The sequence below is a fragment of the Protopterus annectens genome, chromosome 7.part0, assembly GCF_019279795.1.
Source record: "Protopterus annectens isolate FY-2018-M chromosome 7.part0, PAN1.0, whole genome shotgun sequence".
In the NCBI taxonomy this organism is placed as follows: Eukaryota; Metazoa; Chordata; order Ceratodontiformes; family Protopteridae; genus Protopterus; species Protopterus annectens.
The window spans coordinates 720,264,749-720,280,899 of NC_056739.1; positions in this window are offsets into that span (position 1 = coordinate 720,264,749).

The window sequence follows — 16,151 nt, forward strand, 5'->3', positions numbered from 1 at the left end:
AAAAATCCTTAATATATACTCATTGTCATAAAAAAAATTAAGTTTTCTAATCCCCAAAACTGCCACTGATCCCATTTTGGAACCACTGACTGCCACACTTGCCTGCAGGGGAGGATCTGCAATGCTTTATGACATGTTGGTTTATTCACATTCAAAAAAATAAAATTATCATTGTCAATGTGCTGTTCTAAAAACAAATCACTTAAAATAATCAGTTTTTGTATACTCAATATTAACTTAATTTCTTGAAACAATCATATATACTTGCTCATTCATTAAAAGTTAAAAATCTTAGCACAATATTCAGCAAAGTCCATAAAAACAATCCAACCCCTTATCTGTTTTCATTATCTGTATGGTCTTGTTAGTTGTCAAGGAGGTTTGATGTTTCTTCTTAATATCATTTTCACAACAGTTTTTCAAATAGCTATAATGACACATCCAGAGGTGGATTGTATACACTCTTATGCTTACACAAAGTATATTTTATCTCATTAAGATTTTCATCAAAATTATAAATTAAAATTTAATTTCCTCATCAAAGGTTTCAAATCAACAATCAAATTCACAAAATCAACCTCCCTCACTAGGACAAAATTAAAGCCATGCTGAAATTGCTGGAAATGTATGTTGATATTCTAATGTTAGTATAATTATAAATGATAACCCATCCCATGTTGTCTACTGATCACAATTCCATTTCTACATTCATTAAATGATGCATCACAAGAATTAATCTGCAGGCATGATGTCATATGTTACAAAGGTGGGACAATCCTTGTCTGACTCTGGAGAAATCAAAGAAAAGTACTCTGGCACCAAATTAATTTGAGAATTAATGTCCACATCACCCAACTCATTAAAATCAGTGCTTGATTTCCTACTTACTTCTGAATAACAATCCTCATGATGTGTCTGTATTTTCTACATGCCAACATTACTATCTTCCATTACTGTCTCTGCCTCATCCACATCCTCGCATTATCATTATTGTACATGTTGATGATGATTGCTTCAATGCTTACTGACTGTCCAGTCTTTTAAACCTTCTCAGCAGTAGAAAGTCTAAAAAAAAAACTATTAATATCAATCCCGTCATCATGACTTTTATATTCTGATTAGTAATTTTGGTGTCCCTAAACAAATCATTTTGTTCATTATTGCATTGATATACTTTGGGTATGGGAATATTCATAGATGTCCCTTTGTACTTTATTTCCATTTCTTTCTCTCACATCCTTAAGCTGCTTATCTACTCTATTAAAAATATAAACATACTGCTATGCCTCCTTGCTCCTTCTTAGTAATGTATATTAAACCTAACCCCGCCTCTGCCCCTAACCATTAAGTTCTCTTAACAAAGCAGTTTCCATAACCCTACCACCACACAAGATAGTTTGGACCACATACACATATGCACATATGCAATAAACTATCCCCCTTACACTGAACCAACTCAAAGGAAAGCCAATAGCATAAGTGAAAAAAACAAGAACCAGAACAAGTTATGTCAGGAATAAAACAGGTACTTGGGAACATATTTTCTGGGAGTGTGGTGGGTTGGCAAACTTTAATTATTCCCTGAAGGATGCACTGTTGGAGATGGTGGGTGGGTGGATTGATGTGACAAGTGAGATGATTTTTCTGTGTTATGATATAGAATTGAAATTGCCTAGACATGGTAAGGCCTTGCTTTGTCTAATTATGATGGCTGCCAACAAAGCAATTACTAGAAAAGGGAAATCAAAATCTAAACCAACTATATTAGAAGTACTGAATATAAACAGAGATAAAACAACTGGAATTGAGATCTTTAAAAAAAAGGGTAGGAGAAAACTACATAGGAAAAAATTGGGATTGTGGGAACAATGCATACAGTGGAGAAATGAGGTTTAAAAGAAGTCTCAACTTAAATGAGTTATGTAATCTTTGGCTGAACATGGTTGGGTAGATTATAAGTGATGTATAATGTTTGTAACTGGGAGTGTTTCAGTATAGTTAGTGATGTAAAATGCTTGCAATTAGGATTGTGTCAGTGTGGTTTGTTTTCATTTATATAAATGTATGATTGTTTATGTCATAAGTGATGGTTAAAGATATTTCTTGTTTAGAAAAGGGGGCAGGAATTGAACAATTTATAAAATGTTGCTTAGGTTATATGATATATAGCAATATATCTGAATTATAATGTTTGTTAATGTTAATTTGTTAATACAGTTTAATTATTTTGTATAAATGCAAATTGGTCTATGTCACAAGTGATAATGTAATAAATGTGTTTAAAAAAAGAACAAGTTATGCCAGTGCTTTAAGCTGTAACAAAAGACACAGGAAAATCACCAAAGAGCAGCAAAAACAAAGTTAAATTCATTCATCTGTACAATAAATTGTTTCATCAGATCTCGTTTGTAAAATAAACAATCAGCTGATTTATATTCCAAATGTCACTTTATCTAAAACTAGATTTGAGATTGATTAGATGTATTGTGATCAAACAATTGTGTCATATGTTAAAAACATGAAATAGTACATTTTAGAAAAATTTGCAAAACTGCAAGTTTTAAAATATGTAAAATATAACATATATAAAATGTGCATGTTACACAAGTTAAATATTCAAAATACTGTTAAACTACTTAAAAGCATGATTATAACTTAAATAAAACCAAGAATGTAGTGTTACCAAAGACAACCAGGAACTTGAGAAAAAGTAATGCTAGCAGCTTAAACAAACCAGAAGGCAAAATTGAATATTAAAAGATTTTTATTTCCAAACAGACCGAGCATTATCTACCTAACTAACCTAGGACTTCTTCAGAATAAATTAAAGAATTAAAAACGTCCCTTAAATATTTTAGTATGGTTAAACTGAATAATTAAGATGGTAATAAAACAGTGGAATTTAAAGTTACAATACTAACTAAAAACTGAAACTTAGTTTTAGCCATGTATAATTCTTAAAAAAACAGTCAAATAAAATCCCTCTAAAATAAATTATTACCATCTCTCCTACTGAATAAAAACAGTGTTAAAAAGAAGCAACAACATAAATGTGCGACGAAAAACACATAAATACCAGGACCTATTCAACTACATACAGCTCTCATTCTCAATAGGGGTTGAATGGAACTCTACTCATTCAGGCCAAGTTTTTGAAAAGCATGCAGTCTAAACTGCCACTTTACTTCTTGTGCCTCTAACTTAACATTTACATTCCCCCCTCTTGGATTATATTTTATTTGTTCCAAGATAGCAAATTGGAATCTTTTATAATTTGTACAAGTAATAGAATGGTTATATAGGCATTTTTATCATTCTTCTTCCCTATTTCATAGTTGTGCTCATAAATACGTCTCTGGAGGCATCCCTCCATTTTGCCCACATAAAAAGCAAGGCAACTACAGCACTTAGCAAGATGCACAACATACTTTGACTGACAGTTCCTTTCCAAAATTCTAAAAAGGAATGCAGATCATTTTCTAACAGCATTTTTTTTATTTCAAGAATATAAGAACATTGTGCACACATTCCGCATTTCACTCTTCCACCCTTAAGGGGTCTTTTATACCCTTGCCTACTCTGAACTGGACATAGTTGAAGAAATGTTTATTACAAGGGGTTACCCTGATCATCTGTTTAGAGATATAAGGAATTATGTCCAATCACAAGGGATTTACAGTATAAACCCCCTGTTAGACATTGGGTTGGATTCTGGAAAACAGATTAGAGGTGGGAATAACTATGAAAGGGCCCTTGTAATACAACATTGCTTTCAACTGGTGAAATTCTGAATATTACTAACCCAAAAGAGAATAGTGTATGGAAGGCATAAAAACAACTCCAAGCACACAACACCTTCAAACCCATCTTGGCAGTGATTCCAATGTGCTATCATGTTTTGGATTATTAAACATTTCAGCACTATTGTTTTGGTGTCTTTTATCACTGGAGTCACTGCCAAGCCAGGCTTGAAAGTGTTGTGTGTTTTGAAATTCTGAATATTATTAAAAGAAATTGGATTATCTTACAAGCAAAACCTCTTATTTTTCAACTATTAGGGTACAAACCTAAATCTAGTTTTAAAACAGGGTGTCATCTTAAAGAATGGTTCAAGAGTAGGCAAGGGTAGTAGACATTTGTTCCATGTTCCAGTGGCTTAGCTGCTGTGCTGCCTATCCAAATCATAGGCATAGAGGTCATTTTTTTCTGCTCCAGTTTCAATACTCTCTACTGTTCCTTTTCATGATTTCAGGAATTAGTGTTCTCTAACCAGTCTACATCATTTAAATTTCTATTATTTCAAATATACCCGATCACTTAGCCAAAAAGTTGTTTCATGTTGAGAGGACCAAAACCAACACCTGTCCTCAAACTCTGAATTCTCTGGTCTTTACATTTCTATAGGTCCTTTGCTGGGTGATCAGGGCTCTTTGTATTCCTGTATGATGAGTATCACCATTTTCAGCCCATTTTGTATGTTTTATAGTGTTCTATGACACTTTTAATTGGGGTTTGTCTGCTGCTCAACTTTCTTTGGTAATAGCTAACAGCCCACTAGCATGACTGTCATATAACAACTCCAAAAGAATACATCCTTTTGAAGCTTGTAGTATTGTCTAATCTCAAACAAGAAGTACGATACCAACTGCTGCCTGGTTCTTCCATCATCTTCATCAATGTTTTTCAGCATGGACTTAATTTGGGTTAAAATGCTGTAATTAACTCATTTGTCTAGGGATCATATGTTAATGTGTTTATATCCATCTAATTATACATCTATAACCCCCATTTTACCACTTTAGTACATGGACTTGGGGTGTCACATCAACAGTGACCATTACCTGGAGCCAATGAAGGCTTTTATATACTTTACTATAAAGCACTTACACAGTTTCTGCATTATTCTGGATATAAAAGGAGTCCCCTGTTTGGTGAATAAATCCCTACTCTAAAATTTTATACTAACTCCTTAGCAATAGAGCAAACATTAACTTTGCACTGTGGAATAGCCTCAGGATACTTGGTTACATAGTCCAAAATAACTAACATGTATTGAAACCCTTTGCTGGAGTTTACCAATTACCCATCAATGTCTCTAGGAATAGATTTGAATGATATCTCTATGATAGTCACTGGAATCAAAGAATTTTGAAAGACAGGGTGAGGGATTCTCCTGGCATTCTAAGCATGCAGCACAAACATTCTGACAATCTTTAAATTGTCCTGGCAAGTAAATCTTGCTAGGACCCATACTTTAGTGTTTTCTGTTCACATTGTTGGCCTTGTGAAAGGGTTGGGCACTAATAGTTGATGTATTACATACCAAGTGCCTTTACTTACTGTGTACAATAAATTGTTTTGTAACTTGAAGATTGGGTAAGTAGTAGAAACATTTTGTTCAGCTTCTTCTCATACAGCTTTACCTGTAATTTTCTTTGCTTGGCTCAAAGTGCCATCTTCTCATTCTGGCTTTTAAAAGTTTATCTGGCTTACCTGAAGTTTAGCCAAGTTTAGTATTTCTCAGGAGCAGTCTATCATGAGGTAGACTACACTGCTAATTCTCCATCCAAAACAGGCACTGGGGACTAAGCAATGTCAGATCAAGTGTACTTTGGGCCCTGGGCTGTTTTCAAATCATGGGCTACCTGAGTACATTTTTATGACCACAAATAAATGTGTGTGGTCTTTTGGATTCACTGTCCATATTTTAAATTATATTTCTTGTTTAGAAAAGCAATATTTGTAAATGACTTTAAAATTTGTAGTTTTCAGCATTTTTTCTAGTAACCAGTGAATCAAAATGAATTAACTAATAATTACAAAAGTACCAGTTTTTCGTTAATTATGGCTACTTTGACTGTGTATGCATCACATCTCTAATTGTGATGGTAGCAAAGCAGCCAAGTTCCACAGGAGGTTTAAAACCATAAAAAAATATTTATTGTATCGGATATCCAGTAAGCGCTTTCACTTAAAAGCTTCCTCAGACTGTCAAACATTAACACTGAATCAACATTCTTATATAGAAATTCAAAAATATTAAAACCAATCATAGCTGAGCTATGATTGGTTTTAATATTTTTGAATTTCTATACAAGAATTTTGATTCAGTGTTAATGTTTGACAGTCTGAGGAAGCTTTTAAGCGAAAGCGCTTACTGGATATCCGATATAATAAATATTGTTTATGGTTTTAAACCTCCTGTGGAACTTGGCTGCTCCATTACCATCACAATAATTCTGGAGTTTAATTTATTTTTGTGCAACGGCGCATTCGTCTTTTGTGTGTGTTGCTGTGTTTTTAACATCTCTAATTGTGATAAAAACTGCTAATGTAAAGTATTCTAATTTGCTTTGCACAAAGTCACACTAGTCTTGCAATGACCAATGACTGTTTATCTTTATCAACTCAGCAAGTCTAGTTATTTGTATCCACAGACATCTGCCAAAGCCAGCAATTACAGCTGCATTGCTGATTGCATCCTTGTCAGATACCTGTGTTAAAAATAGTAATAATAACAACCAAAGTAACATATTACATTTTTTCATACAAACACACAATAGCTTTATTAAAGTATTCAAACTTAAATCACACAAGCGCACACTAGCAAAGCCAGACTAAAGACTGTTTAAAATGGCCAAATAAGAACATAAAGTACTTTCATCCACAGATGGCCTCCCATCCACACCAGCAGTTATTGCCTACTTGTTGTCTGGGTAGACCATTTAATGTTATAAAGAAATAAATTACATGTACTTTATTGGTATCTTTGAATGAACTACATAAAATTATACAACAATCACTATAATCGCACCATAAGTCCCAGCCATGTAAAACACAGTTTGAATATTAAAATATTTATTGTCATCAGCATCACCCCCCTTTTCCCTATTTTATACTTCAATAGTGACCAAATCACCGAGAGGCAATATTCACATTGTGAGAACATAACAAATATTAACCATCTGACAACATAGGCTAAGTTATGTATGTACAATACTTTTACAGATAAAAGTCATCTAAATATTTTCAGATTAAAGACAACTGTTATTAATGCAGATGTTGCTGTTGGCAAACAATTTTGCATTTCAGAGTTTCATCTACAAATGCAGTGCCTGCTGCTCTTGAAGAATAAATGTTCTATACTGTATTATTAAAAACTGGTGTGCTGATGATGCTGTCATAACATTTCCTAAACTAGATCAGCTATGCAATAGGGAATAGATGATGAAAAACAAACATAAGTCCAGTAGTGGTTTACTAGGCATGCAGAGCACAGCCCACATTCATAATTATTCCAAAGCACTGCCTGGCTAAACAACTTGCTCAAGGTCACACAGTAGCTAAATGCAGGTGTAATGATTAAAGTCCTGCACCCTTAGTGCAGAAAGCAGCTCATTAATAAGTCAGAGTTTTAGTTCTCTCTGCTACCTGCCAGAGTATGTTTTTTAACTAAATGCGAAATCCTTTACAATCAAGCTGTGTAGAGAATACTGTTATCACAGTAACAAGCAAAAATGACTGCATAATGGATGCTGATGACCAGACAGTTCTGATCATCAATGCAAATAATGCAGACTATATGACCTGACACATGTCAACTCCTTCACAGTTGGTATAGGCTTTAAAGATGGTGCTGCAACAATATATTACTGAAATGCAACTTGTTTAGACTATATTACACCATCCAAGCCTATTAATGAATACATTAATCTTTTAGTGCTATGAATAAAGTAACTTAATCAAAGACAATGTAGATGTTGCAGCAGCCCACAAGTCATACAAAAATCAGAAGCATTACTGCATAAAACATTTTTTGAGGGAGGACTTAACATGCTTGTAGGATACTTGCATCTTATTTTTACCTCCCTACTTCGTCCCTGTCATCAAAAATAGCTATTCCCCCTGGCATTACTCAGTATACATCTGACCTACTTAAATGGATGATAATGCCATATCATTGTAGCATATGTCTCCAGAGTCAACAGAAGTGGACTGTGGCATGGTAATGAAGCAGCCCCACCAACAACGATGCCAATATCCCATGACATGGCTGCCTCTCCCCAATAACCATAAAACGTTGTTCACACCTGTCAGTGTGCACACTATTTTCCTCTTTATTTTCACCTTTATCACAGAGATTCTGATTTCATTTTAAACTTTTATTTCATAGTTTTCAGCAAAAATACTTGAAGCCATTTTCTAAACAAAAGCAAAACACTCTTGCATGAGAAACCATAAATTTCTCTTCCCTTGTTACTCACATTTAGTGAAACTGCATTTGAAAATCCATTAAACTACAAGAAATATGTTGGGATTCACAGTCAAAAAGCATCATTAATTACTGGCTATGAGATAGGTGCAGGAATTCAAAAGACAAATGTGTAATGCATTTGCTAACAGCCTGGAACAGTCCACTAGCCAAAAGTCTCCATTTTCACTTGCACCCTAGGCATACCTCTTTACTGTCCCTATTTTCAGGCCTAATTTACACCTGCACAGGATGTCCCTATTTCTGTAAGTATGTTTCTATTTTCAGGCTTGATTTACTACTTCACACTATTTTACTGAATCCCCTTCATCTCTTACAAATTTGGAGACATCCAGTCCACAGAAGAGCAAACTACATGACCAACCTACTAGTAGCAACAATAATCTGAATTAAGAGGACCCACAGCTTACAAAGCAAAAATAAATGACCTTGCACAGTAGAACTTTGCAGTGCATTCCATTAAAATGTACACTGTGTCATTGATAATTGCCTATATTTTTCCATCATTGTTATCACTCACTGTTGTTTAAACGTGATTCTGAGTAGTATCCTACATTCCTATCGGACATTCAAGTTTTATGTTAGATGTCCACAGTTTAGCTGGATGTCCCTATTTTTCAAGGGCATTTGTTCCTGTTTTCATTGTCTGCATGTTGAGGGGTATAAGCCCAGGAGTACTGTCTGGTGAAGTGACTTGGTGAGAGTCACACAGTAGAAAAACAAAGCCTGAGTGGATCAGTCCCTGAAAAACAGGAAGCAGCTCATTCACACCTCATAGCCTGCATGTCACAATACATACCTGCCAAAAAAGCTAAATTAATTAAAGACTTACTCAAAGTATCAGCATTAAAACTCATAGATTTCATGTTGTCCAGTTTATTCACAAACAAATAATAAATTCACTGACAAAAAAAACAAGGACTGTAGTACTATCAAAGCTCATATGAAGATGATGATTCTGTTTATTACAATGAATTCCTACATTTACACCATAACTACTCTAGGATGTAGGAAGCAACACACACACACACACACACACACACACACACACACACACACACACACACACGCTTTAGCCCTGTATAGGGCAGTACACCGCAGATATCTTCATAAACGATAGATCAGAAATGTTTTTCAACTTGCTGATGTCAGAACCATAAAATGCAACCTAATACAACACCCCCGGCTTAGCTCAAAAATCTTAGACAAAGACTCAGAATCAGGAAATAATTTTAAATATTTCTGTTATATTTTTTAGAAAGTGGATACAATACGAATTTTTGACCAGCAAGCATTTTCTGTACAATACAAAGTCTGAAATTAACATGCCTGCCATTATTTACTGAATGCAACTATAACAATTTGCCAGAAAACAATAGATTTTACAAGAGACCAACCAACATAACTCTCAACTCTTCAGGATTTCTGTACAAAGCCAAAAATAATGTGAGACAAAGGCCCCAAATGGACAAATCTGAAATATTGTATTTTATCAGTTTGTTAACCAGGTAAATCCAAAACCGAAAACCAACAACAAAAACAGTAAGTGCATAAACAACTAGGAACCAACAACAACTCCTTTAGTTGGAAAGGCAACCTTTGGTAATAACAAAAAACAGGTCATCTCAATGGCACTAATACCACAATGTTTGAAATTCAATCAGTCCAAAGCCACATACCATAGAAAGTTTATTGTACATCACATAAAATCAGAATGTTAAGCAAACAGTAGGACAAAAGCCACTGTCTGTTTAAATAACTTGCACAAAGTCACACAACAGGGACATGAAGGTGAAAAGATTCAAACCATGTACTTTTGACTACAGGAAACAGTTCATTAACATCTAAGAGCCCTAAATACCAATCAGCTCTAGTTCACTTAAAAAGTTAACAGAACACATGTTGTATGGATATGCATTTTCTGAACAACTATGAAACTCTAATGCTTACCATAACTGACAGATAGTATTCTTCAGTGATTTACTAAAAAAAAACTTAACAGGTCAGTGCATAAACATGAAATCAGATATTTTCTGCAAAACCGGAGACAGGTAACTGGCAGACCACACTAATTCCCTAAGAAAGTTAACAGAGCAAGAAGTTTTGCATTGACATACATTTTCAATAACAAGAAATTAGAAACTCTAATGAAGGCTCTAATGATGGCTATAATTGTCTGACTATAATCCTCAGTGATTTACCAGAAAATAAAGAAGCCAATAAAAATCTGGTAGTGCAGAGAACTAAGGATTTAGGGTGCAGGTTTGAGTCTTTCTAATTCCATTTGCTATTGTTGTGACTCTGAACAAGTCACTTAACTAGACAGCATTCTTGAATAGCCCTGAAGTGGGTTTACCTAATTAAAAAAAATAGATTAAAAATGATGATACTGTTAGTAATCCAAATGTGCACACACACAAAAACACACTTCAAGAATTCCTGATCATGATAAATGTAAAGCTCTGCATTCACATATACATCAATGAACTTTCTGATGCTGCATGTTTGGCCAAAGGGCTTAGAAAAAAAAGAAAAGTGCTTAAAGAACAGTTTAGACAATATACTGTGTAACCAGACATGGTCTCCCCTAAGGTCAAGGGTCAGGGTTGCCACCCAAATCATCACTATTATAATATGCCACTTGGTCTATGTGTCTAATCTCCTAAAAAGGCAGGTCATACCAGTATTCTTTAGTATCAGTTGTGGTCTACATCTTAAATTTTCTTTATTGGTATTTTCCTTTACAAACCTTATACACAGAACTATGTTGCATCTATTTAGGGCTCCTGTATTTTTACACAGCAGGGATATCTTTAGGGTACTAGTCAAAGTTATCTGATCCGTAGTATACCATACTCTCTCCTATGCCTTTCTTTCTTTCAGCTGTCCTCTCTCTGTCTCAGTGTGAATTGGAACCCTCCTCTTTCTTTTTCTTCTTGACATAACTGTCCCTCTGCAAATGTTATGTCAGCATGAAGTTTATCTTCAGTTTTACCATTTTCCTTATTAATATATACCTGTATCCTGGAGTCTTCTTTTATTCATTTTTATGTTTTACACCAATAGAAATGGGTTTATAACTCTTAACAGGCACTGTTTCTTCCTTTTTTATTACACTAGTGAAGTAATTCCTATTAGGTTTCTCCTTTTTAACAGTCACCTGATGATTAGAATGTTCCATTTCAGGTGCTTGCTGTTTTAACTTGAATCAATGTTCAGAATTCTGCTCAGGTTATACATTTTCCATACTTCCTAATGTCATTCCCTTTGAATATATGCGCTCAATGGTGAATCTTTCTCTTTAGTTCAGTTAGTCATTTTTATTCCCTACATTGCAACCGTTCCACGCAGCAGTAGTTGATATGCATCTGCCTTCATTCTATTGGCTGTATTTATGCAGGCTGCTCTGCCACTGATGTGCAGTGGCAGATCTAATTGTATGTCCTTCAGAAACATACAAGTTCTTATTATAGGTTCATAGGATCATAGGTGTGTACTAGGCTAATGGCCCTGGGGCCTTTACAAGCCTAGCCCATAGAAGTCCCCTGGCGTTGTGCTGCCCATTGTTAGTTCCCAGTACTTCTATCAAGTAGAGCCACTGGATTGATCCTCGGGGTGAATTTTCTATTTCCAATCCACTCATCAAGATTTCTCTTGAAGAGGGTTAGTGAAGTGCTCTGCTTGACATGTATGGGAAGTCTATTCTAGAGCATGGGCAGTCTCTGGGTTATGAACCTGTCCCTCCAGCATGTTTTGTTGATTGTGGTAATGAGGTTGAGGTCTCTGGAGCATGCGGTGCGGAGGGATTGGGATTTCTTTAGATGTTGTATTTCTAACAGAACTGGGTCAGACATGGCTTTGTAAGTCAAGCAGAGATTGCCTGTTAGTAGATGATATGAGACAGAGAATAGCTGGAGTTTTTTGAGTCTGTCCATATAGGACATGTGTTTAAGGCCTAGGATCCTCTTTGTGGGGTACTTCTGTGGCCTCTCCAGCTGTTGCAGGTGTCTAGTGAGGTACATGCCAAATGGGGCATTATACTCTGTGATTGGTCTAATGAGGGAAGAGTAGAGAGAAATGATGACCTCTTTTTTCCTGGATGCAAAACTGTGGGTAATGAGATGTGCCACATAGAAGGACTTTTTGACCAAAGTGGTAATGTGGTGGTCGAAAGAGAGGTTGCTGTCAACCTGTGTCCCCAGATCTCTTAAAACGCCTTCAGTGTTCAGTGGGCTCCCATCGATGTGGTAATTAGTGGGAACTGAGTTTTTCCAAAGGGGATGACGATGCATTTTTGGCATTAAGCTTAAGGCCATGGTTTTGACACCAGTCATTGGTTTCAGTGATGCCTTTCTGTAGGATGTCTGCATCACTTGGGAAGTTAATAATGGCTCCCAGCTTGCAGTCATCTTCAGATTTGGTCAGCCAGAGTCCCTCCATGTTGGCCTAGACTTCTGAGAAGTAGATGCCAAACAGGAGAGGACCCAGGATCAATTCCTGTGAGACTCCACTTGTGACTGGTTGGCAGTCTGACTTGGAGTCCACTGCTTTCACACTGTGGGTTCTATGCATCTTCTGGCATCTTCTGGAAAATGTTAGTACCCTTAGGGCTTTCTAACAATATTCTTTTACCTTTGACTCTTGAGTTAATGTGTCTGGAGGTTGACCCCTTTTCCAGTATAGGTTAGATACAGATGTACCAGTAAGCTTATTCACTTGCTTGCCACCGCCCCCCCACCCCCATCCACACACACACACACACACACACACACACACTGATAAGGTAGTCAATCAGAAGTAGTAATATTGCCTTTCATTTGCCTCCATAAGTCTTTAAAGTAGGGGAAAAAAAATTCCTATTATCATGTCATGCATGAACTTGTGAACACAGCAACAGCATGAAGAATCTTCCCAAGTGAATTCTGTGTTTCTAATGGAGTTATGGGATACTGCTTTCAATCTTCACGAATACAGATTGCTTCAGCTGTTTTTTTTTTTTTGTTTGTTTGTTTTTTGGGGTTTTTTTGCAATGGTCTTCTTTGGCATGTATACAAGTGACTTTATAAGCTGATCATACTGCCTGTCTCTAGTAGTCCATGCAGATGCCTCCCATCAAATAAGATATTGCACTTTGCTATAGTACAATAACAAGAATGACCCCACTGTTCTTGCAGAGAATTTATCATAGTCCATAAGCATATCATCATTCATAACATGCTTTTCACTGATTATTGTTTTCAAAGGTATAGCAGTGTTACCATTATCAGTATAATATTTTACTTTGTAGATCTTTTCCCACATTTTAAAACAAATATGTCTACAGCTGATACCTTCTATTTATTAGCAGAACCCTGACATGTGTTTTATAAAAGGTATGCATTGCTAATGTTGTTTGACTCAAATTCTGCACCAGTACAACAAAAGTCTCATCATTCTTAGGTTTACTTTGAAACAACCACTTTCATGCAAAAGCAGGCAAAGCTCTTTTATATTTAGCAATGGTTAAGATTTCCATCACTTCAAGTATGTTGACCATCAGGATCAAACTACAATCTATATGTTTTAAATGATATTACTGAGTTCTTACTATTTTATTTGGAGAAAATGTCCAGCTATGAAATTTTTGAGCTTATGTCTCAGAGGTAATACGAACACAGGCTAACAATGCCTACTTTACTTTCTAATAGTTTTGGCAGTCAGTCCTTTCCATATCTGTGAAGGCTTATAAAGGCACTCCAATCAGCTGACCTTTGAGAATCCTTGCCCAGTCAGTGTTGTTTGGGGAGATGATACACCATTCAATGGCTAAGATACATGATTTGGTAGTCTTTCTATGGTAGGGCTGTCTGACATTAACATACATCTGGCAACAGATACTATACATTTGGTTGCAATGGCTAAGGTCTGTATGAAATTGCCATCTTGGCATTTTAACAGATACAATATAAGTGCCTTCAGCTTAACATCAACATGACATGTACCACAGATATGGCCAAAGAGGAACAGCCCTGAAATGCTTTCTATTCAGAAGGGGAACATTGGCTCAACATGGTACAACTGTGTGTAGGCAGTAAAAAAGAAAAATCAAGATGTTTGTTATAAATTCTGATACCAAAAATGCCCATAGCACCCACTGATGTGACATATTAATTTACCAATGTTCACAGGTTCAAAAGACATATAGAGTTTTACTGTAAAGTCAGACAAAAAGTCATTAGTGTAGACAATTCATGCAAACAAATGCACTAAAGAAAATAACTTTCCATGACAGCATTCAAAGGAAAAAATATACAAAATACCTACTTAATTTCTACTTTCTTTCTAAGTCCCAGAGTGCCAAAAACAAAGAGAGACAGTTTATCATACAAAGGTCATTAATGTCTTTCTAGACCAAGAGTTAATATTTTCAGCACATAAGTACTTCCAAGAGCTCTCCTCTCTTGGAATTCCTTTGTAGGAATATGTTCCAGTTTCCCCAAGTATAATCTGTGGTGGTTCCTGTTATTGCAGCATGCTACCCAGAACCACTGCTCAAGGCATACAGTTCCCTTCTTTTTTATGGTTAGTTCTACTCTGAATTGGTGGGGCAATAGCTTGCTTGTTATTCATCACTTGATTGCATAATTGCTTTTATTAGCTCATGCAGAAGAGAAACCCTCTCTGCCTGACCCACAATATTTATTTATTTACATATTTAAAGCAGCCATTCTATTTAGAACATGCAGGTTATGCACAATATCTTCATTTCTAAAGAAACAGTTCTTTTTATGATTGTACATAATATTGATATTATTTTCAGAAACCATTCTAGTGAAAACCACCACAACATATCACAATCCTTCTATTAATCAATGATACTCTGTTTAAATTTTATACATTTGTTCATTACTTGCATACCTCTATTTGCTATGTTCTTTATGCAATTTTGGAATTTTTCAATAACTTTTTTCCCTGCGCCTCTGTTGAAAAGGGGTAGCTTTCTTCCCAGTCGGATTATTACCATAAACAATGCAGTAAATACATATATAATTAACAAGAGTTAACAGTCAATGCCTTCTCTTTTTGTATAATAGTTAACACAGCATATCTACCCAATTATCAAATTAATCAAAGGATAAAATAAATTTAGCTGCTGTTAAGAGACAGAAGTCAGAGATTACATAGGTAGATGATTGCTTTCATTCAGTCCACAGTAAGAGCACTTTCTCCTTTATTACAAGACTTAGTCAGATCTACTTTTGAAGGGAGTAATCCCATCCTGGACCCCATTGTGTAGAAGGTTTGTTATACTATCTCCACCTCCAAATATAGTAACTCAAATATTTCAATAATTCAGCAAAACTATTTTTAATGAAAAAAAAAACAAGTATTCGTTAACCTCAGTGATACTACAGTCTCAGACATACTATAGTTACATACTTCTGCTCTAAAAAAAACAACCTGCATGTTCAACCACAGCATTTCATTACAGACATAGGTGAAATCCTATAAATACAATACAAATCACAATAAAGTAATCACACTAAAAAGAATGACTAAGAGATTCAAGGTACTGTGATGTGTACACTTCTGTGAATGTGTCTTATTATGTTTTTCTGCTTCAGCAACCACCCTACTGTGATCCTGCACAATGTTATAGCATGATGACATACAGCACTGAGTAAGATTGACCTGTGGCCTTGCTGAATAAAAACGGCAGTCGCAGGAGAGGTGTACGCGAATTAGTCAAGTATTTTCTCCCCCAGAATGACCTCCAAGAAGGAATCTACACCATGTGATTCAAGAAATCACTCTGCTTTATATATCAGCATGGACATATCCATCACATCACCATATTGGACATAATCAAATTGTCATGTTCAACCACCAGTCATGACCA